Genomic DNA, 13,094 nt, shown 5'->3' with positions numbered 1-13,094 from the left:
TTGTTCTTTTTCTATGGCTGAATAACATTATATTGCATATATATACATTTACATATATATACACATATATATACATATATATATGTATGTATGTATGTATGTACATATATAACCTCTTCTTTATCCATTCATCTATCCACGGACACTTGAGCTGCTTCCATACTTTGGCTATTGCAATAGTGCTGCTATAAACGTAGAGGTGCATGTGTCCCTTTGAATTAGTGTTTTTGTATTTTTGAGGTAAATACCCAGTAGGGCGACTGCCAGATCATAGGGTAGTTCTATTTTAAACTTTCTGAGGAAACTCCATACAGTTTTCCACAGGGCTGCACAATTTGCATTCCCACTAACAGTGCATGAGGGTTCTTTTTTCTGCACATCCTGTGTTTTTTATTTTAGCCATTCTGACAGGTGTGAGGTGATATCTCATTGTGGTTTTGATTTGTTTCCCCCTGATGCTGAGTGATGTTGAGCATCTTTCCATGTGTCTCTTGGCCGTCTGTATGTCTTCTTTGGAGAAATGTCTGTTCATGTCCTCTGACCATTTTTTAAGTTAGTGAACATCTCTTAATGGCTAGTGGGTTTACAGGTTTTTTTCATCTGTTTGGTAACTACTTGTACTTTTTGATTTTGATTTCCAAATCATTGATAGGGCCTTTTGTCAACGTCTAAGCCTTTAGCTTCCATTCAGTCTGACATGCAGCCAGTGGCAGGTAAACATCTAGAAAGCCATCACTGCATCCTGCAGAGTCATTAAGGCAGTGTCACCCAGGAAGGGGAGGCCTGCCAGATGTTTCCTGCAGGCCTTGTCTCTCCTGCAGAGGCCTGCCCGGGGCTGTGGAACCTGGGTGACAGTGAGGTGTGCTTTGCTAGTGACCCAGAGGCCAGCTGTGTACAAAGAGTGGTACAGGGTAGGCAGTGACATGTTGTAAAGAGCATTGTCCAGGAGTCCAGAGAATGGGGGTTTCATCCTGGTTCTCTTACTACCTGTGTGAACTTGAGCAAATCTGCTCTGTTTTCTGGGCTCCCTTTGTTTCATCTGGTTAATGGTCAGGATCTCAGGGACCGAATGGACTGTTGCAGAGCACTTTGTAAAGGACTGTACAGGTGGGTGATGCAGTCATAGGAAATGCTGTTGTGAAGAGGGCTGAGTAGAGCCTTATGTGGGTAGTATGACTCTCAATCCACCATCCCAGGAGGGCAAGAAATGCTCCTGAGATCAACTCAGTTCCAGCCTGAACTCCCATCTTACTGACAGGGAGGAAATTCTATTGCTGTCATTATAGGCCCCCTCCTAATAAGGGCACCCAAGAATCCAGGAGGCTTCTGGTGCTGCCCAGGAAAGGGACACTTCTATGGTCTCTGCTCTCTCTCATGGGCCCTGGTACCCTGTGAGGCTAAGACTGCTGTCAGGCCCTGCTTGAGGCTTTTGTGCCCAGGGCCCTGTCTCCCCACCACTGAGGCCCACTTCTCACTGAAGGTACAGTAGTCTGGATCCTTTTCCCACCCCCAACGTCCCCTTTCCCTCTCCCCTTTCATTTTCTCCCTCCCAGGGTGGCCTTCAAGACACTCCTCTGAGTCTGCAAAGAGCTCAGGCTCAGGAAAACAGATGCAAAGGAGAGAAGGGCCCAGGGGTGGCTTCTGTCTGGTTCTGAGTCTCAAAGAGGACAGATCCCAGACCTTCTTGGAATGAGAAGGCAAAGGAAAAATGCAACCATCTAAACACAAATTAATACCTGAGAAAATAATCTGGCCACACCAAGAAGAAATGGGAAGATACGTCCTTTTGTCCAAATACTGTCACAAACCCGTGGGGTGTTCTCAGGCATGTCATACATTGTCTCTGAGCCTGTTTTCTCCACCGTGCAGTGAGGGGCTTGTTCCATGACCTCTAATCCATGGACCTTCATCATCCTAGGGTCAGTATTTCCTGGGAAGGGGTGAGGTTTTCTTTTATTTTGACATTCTTGGCCATTCCTAGTCACCATCACGTGACCTGACCACGACCCCTCTAGCAGCATTGTGGACAGACTTCCTGAGGCCTGTTGTTGGTCTGATCTGTAAGTGTCTTTTGTAGCTCTGTGTAGTCATCATGGTGCATATGAGCTAGCTCTGGGCTTGGCCTCAGCGCTCTCTCTCCATTATCTCATTTAATCCACATAACTGTTTGTTGGGTTGGTCCTACTGTTTTCATTTTATGAAAGAAGAAACAGGGCCAAGTGCCTTTCCCACAGCCAGATGGTAGGTGAGGGACAGAGCTAGCTTGATTCTGAAGCTGAGCTTTCTAGCCCACTGGGCTGTGTCCCCTCCTGGAGGCAGAGGGGACTGGAAGGCAAATGTCCTGGGAAGACTGTCTGACCATCTTTAGAACCAGTCTGGGAAAATCCTCCCCAAAGCAACTCCCAGGTACTTGTGTCTCCCTGGGGCCTGAAGAGATGGAGAGAGTGTTGGGAGGCGCACAAGAGCCCCCTCCCTAGGGTTCTCTGGGGGTGAGAGCAAGCATTCCTCAGAGTTCCGGGGTTGCTATTTGGATGTAAGGCCTGGGACCCTGGCTGCATGCTGACCCTGCAGAGGGCTGTCCTCCTTTCTTCAGTCGCTCGGACAGGTACATGGCTAGTTGTTCATACAAAGGTGGTCTGAGAGCTCCCCAGCCTGCTTCCTTCTTCTGCTGGGGTGGGGGTGATGACGTCTGGGTTTACATCCACTCACTGGGCAGATACTTGCCACCGTCATCACCACCCACATGCGGGGCTCATTACCTAGAGGCAGGTCCAAGACAGCTTGGAATGGTGTAGCTCACACTGACATGAGCAAGCCTCCCCCTCAGTAGTTCTATCCCACCAATCCCTCCATTGTCGCCACAGAGTTACTCCTACTTCTCTCCTTTACAGCCCATGGGCTAAAAATTGGCTATGGAAAAAGAGAAAACCCCAAGACCTAGTGACCTTCCAAAGATGCATTCTATTTAACTTCCCTGATGAACTTGTTGGGAAATGGTATCTTAAGCCAGGTTATATTCACTCAAAAATCATGTTGGATGGGATGCCTGGGTGGCTCAGTTGGTTAAGTCTTGGACTCTTGCTTTCAGCTCAGGTCATGATCTCAGGGTTGTGAGATCAAGCCCCACGTCCGGCTCCACGTCTTTCTGCCTCTCTCCCTGCTCATGCTCTCTCTCTCTCAAATAAATAAGTAAATCTTAAAAAAAAAATTATGTTGGACTGTTTCTTCTCATTTGTACTTATTAAGCCCTTCCTAGATGGCACTGGGCCGGGCACTGGGAATATAGTAGAAATCCAAGACAGAAGATCCAAAGCCCATCTTCCATTTTACAGGTGGGAACAGGACAGCCCAGAGATGCTAAGGAGCACATACAAGGTCACAAAGCTTCTTGGGGGCGGTTGTGGGTTTGGAACTTGAGGTTCCTGCCTTTCAGCTCTGTGCTCTTTCGACAGCATCTTACACAACTTACAGTATGGTTGGTTGCAGGGGCAGAAACAATGGCTCTGGAACAATTTTAGAACTCTTAGAGGGGAGCAGAGTTCCCCTTGCTGGTGATTTCCCACCCACAGTGGGCTTGCTGCCAGTGTCTTTATGTTTTTTACTTATAGAGGCTTGTCTGGGGGTTGTAATTTTCTTTTGAGACACTGGGAAATCCCATATTAAAAAAATGATTTGGTGAAATTGAATTCTTACATTTTGCCCAGTTTGTGCTTCTTCAGAGTGAGTGAGTGTGTGTGAGTGAGTGTGTGTGTGTGTGTGTGTGTGTGTGTGTGTTATGGGGCCATTCTAGCACTTCCTGTCCTCAATTTCATATAGGTTGATCTGGGTTAGGGCTCTCTATATGTGCTTTGTACAGGGCACAGTGACGAAGAGGAAAGTGGGAATGAAGTGGGGAGAAAAGTTAACTCAGGCTCATATGGAAAGGAGATGTCATCTTACTGACTGGGACACTCTGAATGTGGAGGGAGAGGGGGTCTGCATGGCTGTCCACTGGTGGGGTGAGGTGGGGTCTCAGGGTGAGAAGAAAGAGGCTGATAAGGGGGTTTTCTTAACCCAGAAGTGTCCAGGTTTTGACGGCTCCTGACTCATTGTCAATATCAGTCATTCATTCACTCAGATAATTCTGGAGAACATTCAACAAATAATGATCTAAAATCACCTCTGGGCAAAGGCCCTGTGTCAGGTTCCAGGAAGGATGTGTTCTATATCCAGGGATATGTCTAGGTTGGTCTCTGTGGTATAGGAGAGAATCAGTCTCCTCCAGGTCCCATGGCCTGTGTGAGGGCTCCCAACTCTATCTCATTGGCTCTGGAGTTGACTCCCAGCTCCCGGGGTTGGGGGGATGAAGACCGCTCATCCACACTGCTGCCTCACCAAGATCAGATAGGAGGGAGCTAGGTACTGTGGGGCTGGGCCTGGCTTCTAAGGAAAAGTACTACCGCAACGCCTCTGAGAAGCCAGTGGGCCAAGAAGCAGGGCTTGAGCATGGGTTTCCATCCCTCCCTGACTTATACCAGGCTTTTTGTTAGAGAAGATGAAAACTGGGCCCACTATCTGGAAATGAACCCAAGTTTGGATCTCATGAGAGCTCAGAATAGAGTCTCGAAACAGAAGGCTGGGAGAACTTGGTGCAGGCAGGGATGCAGGCCTGAGGTGGCCAGTCCTGGGGCTGGGTGGGGCAGAACCACGGTTGGGTCACATTTCTAACTCTTGTTTTTTTGGAGCTATGAGTCGGACAGATTTTATCTTGCCTGTTTTGACCCTCCATGAGGCAACAGCTGGGGGCCAGGGGAGAGACAGAGAGCAGCAAGCATGTTGGTTCTTCTTTTGGTCCATTTAGCAATTTCCTGTAATTTTTGAGCAAGAACAGGTATAACCGTTTGTGCCCTGAGGTGTGCAGTCTCCAACATATATGCCCGAGGCCCTGAGGCCCTCTAGAAATTGACCCTGGCTCAGTCCAATCAAAAATAAATTCATTGACCACAGGGAAAGGTCAGGCGTCCATTATATATGCAGCCTTGGCTGGGCTCTTACCTTCATCCAGCTGTTCTTTCAGCAAATAGTTTTGGAGCACTTATTTTTGTGCACTGCACAGTGAAGCTCAAGGCCCACATTTTATCCGTGAAGACATGGGACCACAAGGAGAAAACCACCACCTGGCTTCTGTTTCTAAATGAGTGAAGCTGGTGTCAGTTTCTTGGCAAATTCAAATATATCTGCTACACACAGATCCTTTTCCTCAAGTAATTCTGGGTGCTTTCCAAACTTACCAATTCCCTCAAGAATGGGGGAGGGGCCGGGAAGCTCTCCAGGGAGAGGAACAGAACGGTTGAAGGCCCTCTGTTAAAGGGAGCAAGGTCCCTTTAAAAACCTGAGGGAAGACACTGTGACAAGCAAGGAAAGGTGAGTTTGCAGGTTGGGCTCTTGGTGGGTGAGTGGGGTGTCTCTGAGCCTCACTCACGATCCCACTTCACCATCCCTTTTCTTCACCTAGGACACCCCTTTCCTTTCTCAGATCTCAGTTCAGGCATCTTAGCTTCCAAGGAAAATTGCCACGACAGGTACTCTGAGAAGCCAGTGGGCCAGTTCCATTACCCAGCATCTTCATTCTTACCCTATATCTCTCCATTATATTTCTCAAATTGATCTTTCCGAAAGACCTGTAGTTCTGTTTTTGTTTTTTTTTTTGAGTAGGCAGGGCTTGAACTCACCACCCTGAGATCAAGACCTGAGCTGAAGTCAGGAGTTGGACACTTAACTGACTGAGCCACCCAGGCGCCCCAAGGCCTGTAATTCTAGACTGGGAAGATTTCCATTGCTCCCCATTGCCTTCATCACTATCAGAATCACCATTTTTTAAGCTTTCTCCATGTGCCAGTTAAAACCCCTCTAGATCTGGTCTTGCTTTCCTTCTTGGTCTTCTCTTGACCCCCAAGGGCTAGCTAAAGTGAATCACATGCAGTGGCCTGCATTCTCAAGCCTCAGGGCCTTTGTTCCATCTTCCTGGAGTACTCTCCCACATTCCTCACCTAGCCAACTCCTACCCATCCTTCAAAGCTCAGATCAGGGGTTTCAGCCCCCAGGAGCCTTCGTAAGGGCATCCCCCTTCTGCTCTTGCCCAGCACTCTCCACAGAGCTCTGTCTGTCAGTTTAGTTCTAGTTTCCTAGTTCTGTTTCCCCTATTAGAGCTTCCCAAGAGCCTAGCTCATTTCTGCATCCTCAATACCTAGCATAGAATCTGGCACATAGTTAGCAATAAATAAAAATCAGTAATGAAGGAATGCATGAGTGAACACGTGAATGAATTCTGCTTGGAATTGGGGTGTTCACTAGGGAGGTAATATTTGAGGTGAGTCCAAAAGAATGACTAAGAATTTGTGAAGCAGGAATTTTAATTTCAGGGACAGGGAATTGCGTGTGCCAGGCATGGAGGTTTGGGAGAATGGGATGTGTTAAGGGAACTATGGCTAGTTCTGTAACTGAGGCAGAAGCTGAGTGTGCAGGATATGCCCGAGATGGATCTGGAGAGATAGGACAAGGGACAGTGACTGTCAGGCTCTGGGAAGCCTGACTTTGCCCAGTCCAGAGCAGAGCAGGACATAGAGGGTGCTTTTGATGCTTGAGGAAGGTGAGCAGGAACGGCCAGTGCCAGGCCATGGGGGACTGGGAAGAAGGTAGTGGGAGTGTGAGCCCGAGCAGGCCAGGGGACAAAGAGCAGGGGCGGACTTGAGTGGGGTATAGATGGCTGTGACCCGTAGCCAGAGGAGGTGTGAGGCTTGTGGGATGGTGACACTAGGTTTCTGGCTTGGGATCCTGTGTGGCTAGTGAAACCACTCACCAAGATGTCAGCCTGGAGAGGAGCAGATTTGAGAGCAAGAAAAGGAGTTCAGTTTTGCTTATAAGACCTGAAAAATGCAATTGGAAGGGGCCATCAGGTTTGGAGAGCTTTTTGAGGCCCCTGTTCAAGGCAGAGCTGGGGGGATGGGTCAGATCCAGGTGTGCTCAGATGATACTAGCTCCTGAGAGCTGATGTTAAATATTCAGGAAATTTGTGAGATAATAGTTAAACCTTCCTATTATTAAAAAATTAAATTACATGAAATTACAATTAAGTAAATTATATTAAAAACAAAGGTACTCATCACTTCTAAGAATTTCAGAATATTTTATTGTTTATGGCTTTAAGATTATTTATATCTGTTATGTCTCTGGAAATACTATATGATGTGGTGTTACTGTGCTTTTCTCCCTAACTCCACATTCAGTGGCATCACATTGGTAGCTTGAAATCGGCCATGGTGGGAATATTTGCACCATGGAAATTGACAGACACCACACATCAGGGCCTGTTTATTGCTTTGTTGACTGTCTAGACTTGGGAAAATTATGGAGAAAATGTTAATAATGCACTTTGAATATATGTATGGTGGCTATAGCTACTATGTTGTGAATGGCACAGAGAAATTGAGCAGATTTTCTTCCAGTATTCAAAAAGTATTACCTGATTCAGTAAAGAAGTTGCTTACACCATTGACAAAGGAGTGAACTTGCAACATGTATCTTCATTGTTTCACTTTTTCTTATTAGTCACACAAGAAAAATATCAACCAGTATTCATGTTAGAACTACACTCATTTGTCAATTATAATTATAGGTTAGTTATGGATTTAGTGGTTGGTAAAAATCAATGAAAGCTTTCTGTAACACTCAATTTGCTATATGCAATTTACAGTATAGACTACAGTATATTTTATTACTACTTGTAAATTGCTAAACATCCTTTATGTCAGTAAAGTTTATAATGAAGTCATATATGATTACGTTTTTTCTCCAGAGGGCCTGTTGTTATGTATTTACCAGTGCACCGCTGGGCAGATTGCCTTAGGCTGAGGAGTGACCAGAGACCAGATTGGACTCTTTGGAAAGATTCCCAGAAGAGGGAGGGAATCATCGATGGAAAGAAGCTCCCATCAGTGGAGAGACCAGAGGCGGGTGAGTGAGGCTCAGGTGGAGAGACTGGGCTGGAGGAAGAGTTTTGAGAAAGGATGTAGGAGTGAAGAGAGCCTGGTGTGGGAAGCAGCTGGGCCCCACTGTTTCCTCTGCCAAGGAGGGTGCAAGCTATGTCCTGAGAGTGAGAGGCACACGGATGAGGAGGTGAGGTGGGGTGAAGGTTTGGCCCAAGTGGGCAGCGAGGGACACAGAGGAGAGGCCTGGGAGGATGAGGCTGACTCAGGAAGCCAGCAGAGACCACAGCAAAAGAATTGTAATCATGAGGGCGAGAAGATGGGGTGTGAACCAGATTCCAGCCATGGACCAAGCCCTGCCGTGAAGGTTGCTGTATTATCTCCCAGGACAATCCTAGAGGAAACCAAGGCTGGGCGAGGTTAAGTCCTTTATCCAGAGCCCTCAGCCGGTGAGTGGCTGAGTCAGGATGCAAACTCAGGCCCCAGGCTCTGTTGACAAGGCAGGAGCCTGCACAGTGGCACTTCTCTCCATGGCAGAGCCCCTCAGACTATGCAAATAGCAATCTCTCCACGGCAGAGATTGGCAGTGTAGGTGTGGCCACCTGTCAAGGGCTTACAGGTGCCATAGTTCTGGCAAAGCCTCCTCAGCCTGTAGCCCCAGGCTGGTCTCTGCCTCCCAGCACATTCTTGCTGCGCCACTCCACAGTGTCTACTGAAAGTTAATAATAATGAATTGGGGCTTGCATTTTTTTAATATCTTTGTTACTTTATTTTCTAATAATTCATTTTATTGTATTTTTTAAAAATAAAGTACATGACAGGTTGGGAACTTACAAAATTGGTCCTTCCCCTTAGAATATTTGAGAAGCACTGTTCTAACACCCCTTCTTTTATTTTATTTTATTTTATTTTATTTTATTTTATTTTATTTTATTTTAGTAATCTATGTGCCCGAGGTGGGGCTCAAACTCACAACCCCAAAATTAAGAGTCACAGCTCCACCAACTGAGCCAGCCAGGTGCCCCTCTAACCCCCTGCTAATCCCATTGCTCCCCTGCTAGAAACCCTTAGTGATCCCCATAGGCTGTAGCAGAGGTTTCAAATGGTGGGTGGGGGCCAGTTTGTGGAACTTAATTGAATGTGTCACTACCAGCATTAAAAAAAAGAAAAGGCAAGTGAATTAGAAGATATCAGATGATCTTACATGTGGTAAATACATTTTTGTTTCAGTTACTTATATATTTCATGTATTATAATGTATACGTGTATTAGTGTATGATGAAAAATGGCTGTCTTTCTATGCTCACAGTAAATGCAAATGTTTGAATGCTGCTGTTCTGCAGATACAGACAGCAACAGCATGCCTGACAGTCCAAGACCGGAGGAGAGAGCGACTGCTGAGGAAGGAGCAGGCAGTGCTTCCTGGGAAAGGGTGAAGGTGAGCAGGGTTTGGAGGACGTCCAGGTTATGGATGAGCAGAGGGAACTCTATGAGCGAAGTCAGAAAGACCATGACTTGCATGCCTAGATTGTGTCTCCAACTTTAAGAGGGCCTGGGTCATGCCACTGGGAGCTTGCAGGCAGCATAAGGGTTACAGTCCCTGTGATGGAAGCTTGGGGAGGAGCCCCTAAGTCTGCCAGGGAAATTAAAGGAGACTTCCCAGAGGTGGCAGTGCCTCAGATGGGAAGGGTTGGGGTTCTCCAGAAGAACAGGCATGTAGGGAAGGCTTGCCTGGTCAGGGGAATGGCTTATGAAAAGGCACAAGTAAGCCCATCATGTCTGGGGAACCATGAGCCACCTGGTGTAGGTGGACCATGAATTAGGGAGGAGGCCTTCACGCAGTATGTTGTGAGTTGAGATTTTATTTTGGGATGAGCAGCATGGAGGCATTTTGAGCAGAAGGATGACATGAGCAGACTTACGTCTCAGGACATGGGCAGCCATGAGGAAGAGGGGGAGGAGATCTGCAGCACCAGTTCTGTAGTGGTTGGGCCTGAAGGAAGGCAGCGGGGATGCAGGGGCAGGGAGACTCAGGAGGAGGAGCCGGCGGACTGTGGCCACCCGTTCATGACTGGATTGGGCCCTGAGAAGAGGGAGGAGGTGAGGGTGCCCTAGCTGTGGCTGACTCAGGAAACTGGCTGGGTGGTGGTACCTTCTGCCCAGAAAAAGAACACAGGGGGCCAAGAGGGTCTGGGGAGAAAGTATAATGAGTTCACTGTTGAAAGGGGCACCTGGCTGGCTCAGGTGGTAGAGCATGCGACTCTTGATCTCGGGGTCATGAGTTTGAGCCCCACGTTGGGTGCAGAGATTACTAAAAAATTTAAAAATAAAATTGAAAAAACAAATGGAAGCAGTGACTGTAGGTGGATGTGCAGTGGGCAACTGGAGCAGAGCAGAGAGGTTAGGCCCAGGGCACAGCCTGGGGAGAGTGCACAGTGAAAGAGCGCTGTGGAGGGCGCTTTGGGGAGAAGGGAGCCCACAGGAGACTGAGGAGAGTGGTTTTGGAGGCACAAGATCCAGAAACTTGGGTCCCAGGAGCTAATGGGACAGAAAAGACTTAGGAGGAAAAGCAGTGATGCAAATGATTCAGAAAATCAAATTCCTTGAGGGAGCCAAAGGATGTGGCCATTGGGAGGCCACCGATGCACTGGGCAAGGGTGCAGCGATGGGTCGGGGGGCAGGAGCCAGGGGCTTTGGGGATGAGTGGGTGACACGGTAAGGCAGGCAGGAAGCAAGGCTGCACCTTTGTGCAAATCAGAAAGGTGGGGTCCTTCCTCCAGGCAGATCAGCCCCTCATCCCAGGACGCTGGCCTGGCCAGAGAATGCAGGCTGGACTTCAGCCCTTCTAGGCAATGGGGAGGAAGGAGAGAAGGAGTCATTGACCAAGGTGGGTGCTGGACCATGTGAAGGATTTATTTTTTAAGACGTGAGAGACTGGTGCATGTTGACTTGGCTGAGAGAGGGGAACCCCTTTAAAAAAAAAAAAAAAAATATATATATATATATATATATACACATATATATGTATATATATGTATATATACATGACAGGGACACCTGCAACAAGCAGCTGGGTGGGCAGGTGGGCATCCAGGCAGGAAGTTACATGCTTCTGGTGTGCCAGGGGCAAGGCTGGTGTTGCTGCCATGGGGTGGGGCAGGGACTGAGGAGGAAGAGGGTTGTGTGCCGAGCCCAGAGCCTGGGGCCCAGTGTGCAGGTCAGTCCTGCTGGCAAGAGTTAGCTGAGAATCTCTGCAGTGGGGCCTGGGAGAGGACGCTGAGCAGAGACAGCGAGACACAGCTGAGACTGCCTGTCCCGCTTGACCAGTGGTTGCAGCGCCCAGGACTGGGTGACATCTAGATTGCCCGGGCTTTGGGTCTAGAACCAGGCAGACCAGGCTGGAGAGGGTCTTGGCACAGAGCTTTAGTTTACTTTTTTACTTTTTACTATGGAAAATCTTCAGACACACCCAAAAGTTGTGGGAAACTCAAATGAACCCTCTTATACCTATCATTAGCCTTCAGTGATTATTATGATTGTCAGTGTTATTGTATGAGCTACCCCTCTAAGTACCTCTTTAAAAACTTTACAAAAATCATTTAATAGATTTTATTTTTTAGAGAAGTTTCAGATTCACAACAAAATTGAGAAAAATGTGTAGAGAAATTTCCCATATATTCCTGGTTGAAAACTTTATTTGGAAATAATTTTAAGCTTACAGAAATTGCAAGAACAAGTTTCTTTATTTTTAAATAATGTTTTCCTTATTAGAGAATATATTTTTGGAATGTATATGGAAGAAAATTAAGATCATTCATGATCCTACCGCCCCAAAATAAGTATTATCACTGTTTTGGTGTATTTCCTTCCAGTCTTTTTTCTGTGCTTTTATGTACATATTTTTAACTGGACTTTTTTGTCCAGAAAATAACCCAACCCCCCAAAACCTTCCTGTCTGGTGTGTCCATATGAACTGACTCAGTCCCAGGGCCCTCACCCCCAAAGCCCCCCCACAGAGACTGCAGAGAGCGGCCACAGTCGATCCAAGCCTATGGTTTGTGGGTGCTGTCATTCCTTGGTTTCAGTGCTCATGCAGCTTTCCCCTTAACATTCCTTTCATTTTTGTTTTTCTTGGGTAATATAGGTTGATTTCTGTGGGATGAGTCGCCCAATGCTCCTTGGACCACTGTCTTGCCCACCTTCCACACTCATCTCTGGATTCAGGGCCTCTGTGTCTGAGCCTGTCTCCCCAGCTCACCTGAGCGCTCTGTGAGGGTAGGGCCCTGCTGATTCATCTCAACGTGAGGCACAGTTGGCCTCAAGAAGTATGTATGGAATCGAATCAACCCACTTCTTTGGCATTGCCCATTCCCATCCATGCTGCATACTCTTGCCTCACACTAATTTACAGCGGGCAGCATGGTGTCTCGCACACGACAGGTGCTCATTGCCCATTCCCATCCATGCTGCATACTCTTGCCTCACACTAATTTATAGCGGGCAGCATGGTGTCTCGCACACGACAGGTGCTACTACCAATCACTTGGGGGCTTCCTATACATGTTAGGGCTCTGCTGGTTTTCCTTCTTCCCTTTCCTGCCTCCCCACACTTCTTCCAGATGGTGAAGACAAGACACCACTTTGACGTGCCAGAGGGAGGGTGCCCCCACTTTGTCCCCCTGTCTTCTCTAAGTTAGGAGCAAATCTAAGCTGGCATTGGCTTCACAAGAAGCAGTTCCCTGCTCCGAGGCTATTTTATATGTTTGCGTTGCTCACAATACCAGTTATCATTAGCAGCAATTAAAACTATTTCAGGATCAGTTCAAAGCTGCCTTTGAGGTATTTTAAGTTGGACCAAAGTCCTCCATGTGTCTAACTCTACGCCAAGTTTCCTGGTGTCATTAGAAGCCCACTTGTATTTGGAGAATACCAAATCTGTATATTTTGACTGCCTGAACATTTCATAAATTTCAGGGGTGTCACTCCCACCCTCAATTAAATGAAGGGGACCATGGAGATGGGAGAGGTGGAGGGGGTCTGCCAGGCTCCTCTGGCCAGGTGGAAGCTCTGGGCCCAGAGGGAGGATGGCAGAAATCAGAACAGAAAGAGATGAGGACTTGGTCTAGGGTG

At 47.4% G+C, this 13,094-nt stretch overlaps 1 protein-coding gene across 25 annotated transcripts in view; it reads left to right on the top strand.

Moving 5' to 3' along the window:
• The window catches only part of ASPRV1 (aspartic peptidase retroviral like 1), a 112,463-nt gene that overhangs the window by 92,377 nt on the left and 6,992 nt on the right, over positions 1–13,094 (top strand). For 15 of the 25 annotated variants that reach the window (XR_004624952.1, XM_034659284.1, XM_034659283.1 and 12 more), the window contains 2 exons: positions 7,835–7,992; positions 9,308–9,402. The gene's annotated coding sequence lies outside the window, so the exon portion shown is untranslated. Of the gene's footprint in view, positions 1–3,349; positions 5,404–5,435; positions 6,350–7,834; positions 7,993–9,273; positions 9,403–10,744; positions 10,852–12,108; positions 12,290–13,094 lie in introns of those variants that run through there. The other 10 variants (XM_034659292.1, XM_034659285.1, XM_034659287.1 and 7 more) reach the window with 9 other exon arrangements.

This window comes from Ailuropoda melanoleuca, chromosome 4 (genome assembly GCF_002007445.2).
Source record: "Ailuropoda melanoleuca isolate Jingjing chromosome 4, ASM200744v2, whole genome shotgun sequence".
Lineage (NCBI taxonomy): Eukaryota > Metazoa > Chordata > Mammalia > Carnivora > Ursidae > Ailuropoda > Ailuropoda melanoleuca.
The sequence above is the reverse complement of the archived record's forward strand: the minus strand, read 5'-3'. Positions and strand labels throughout refer to the sequence as shown.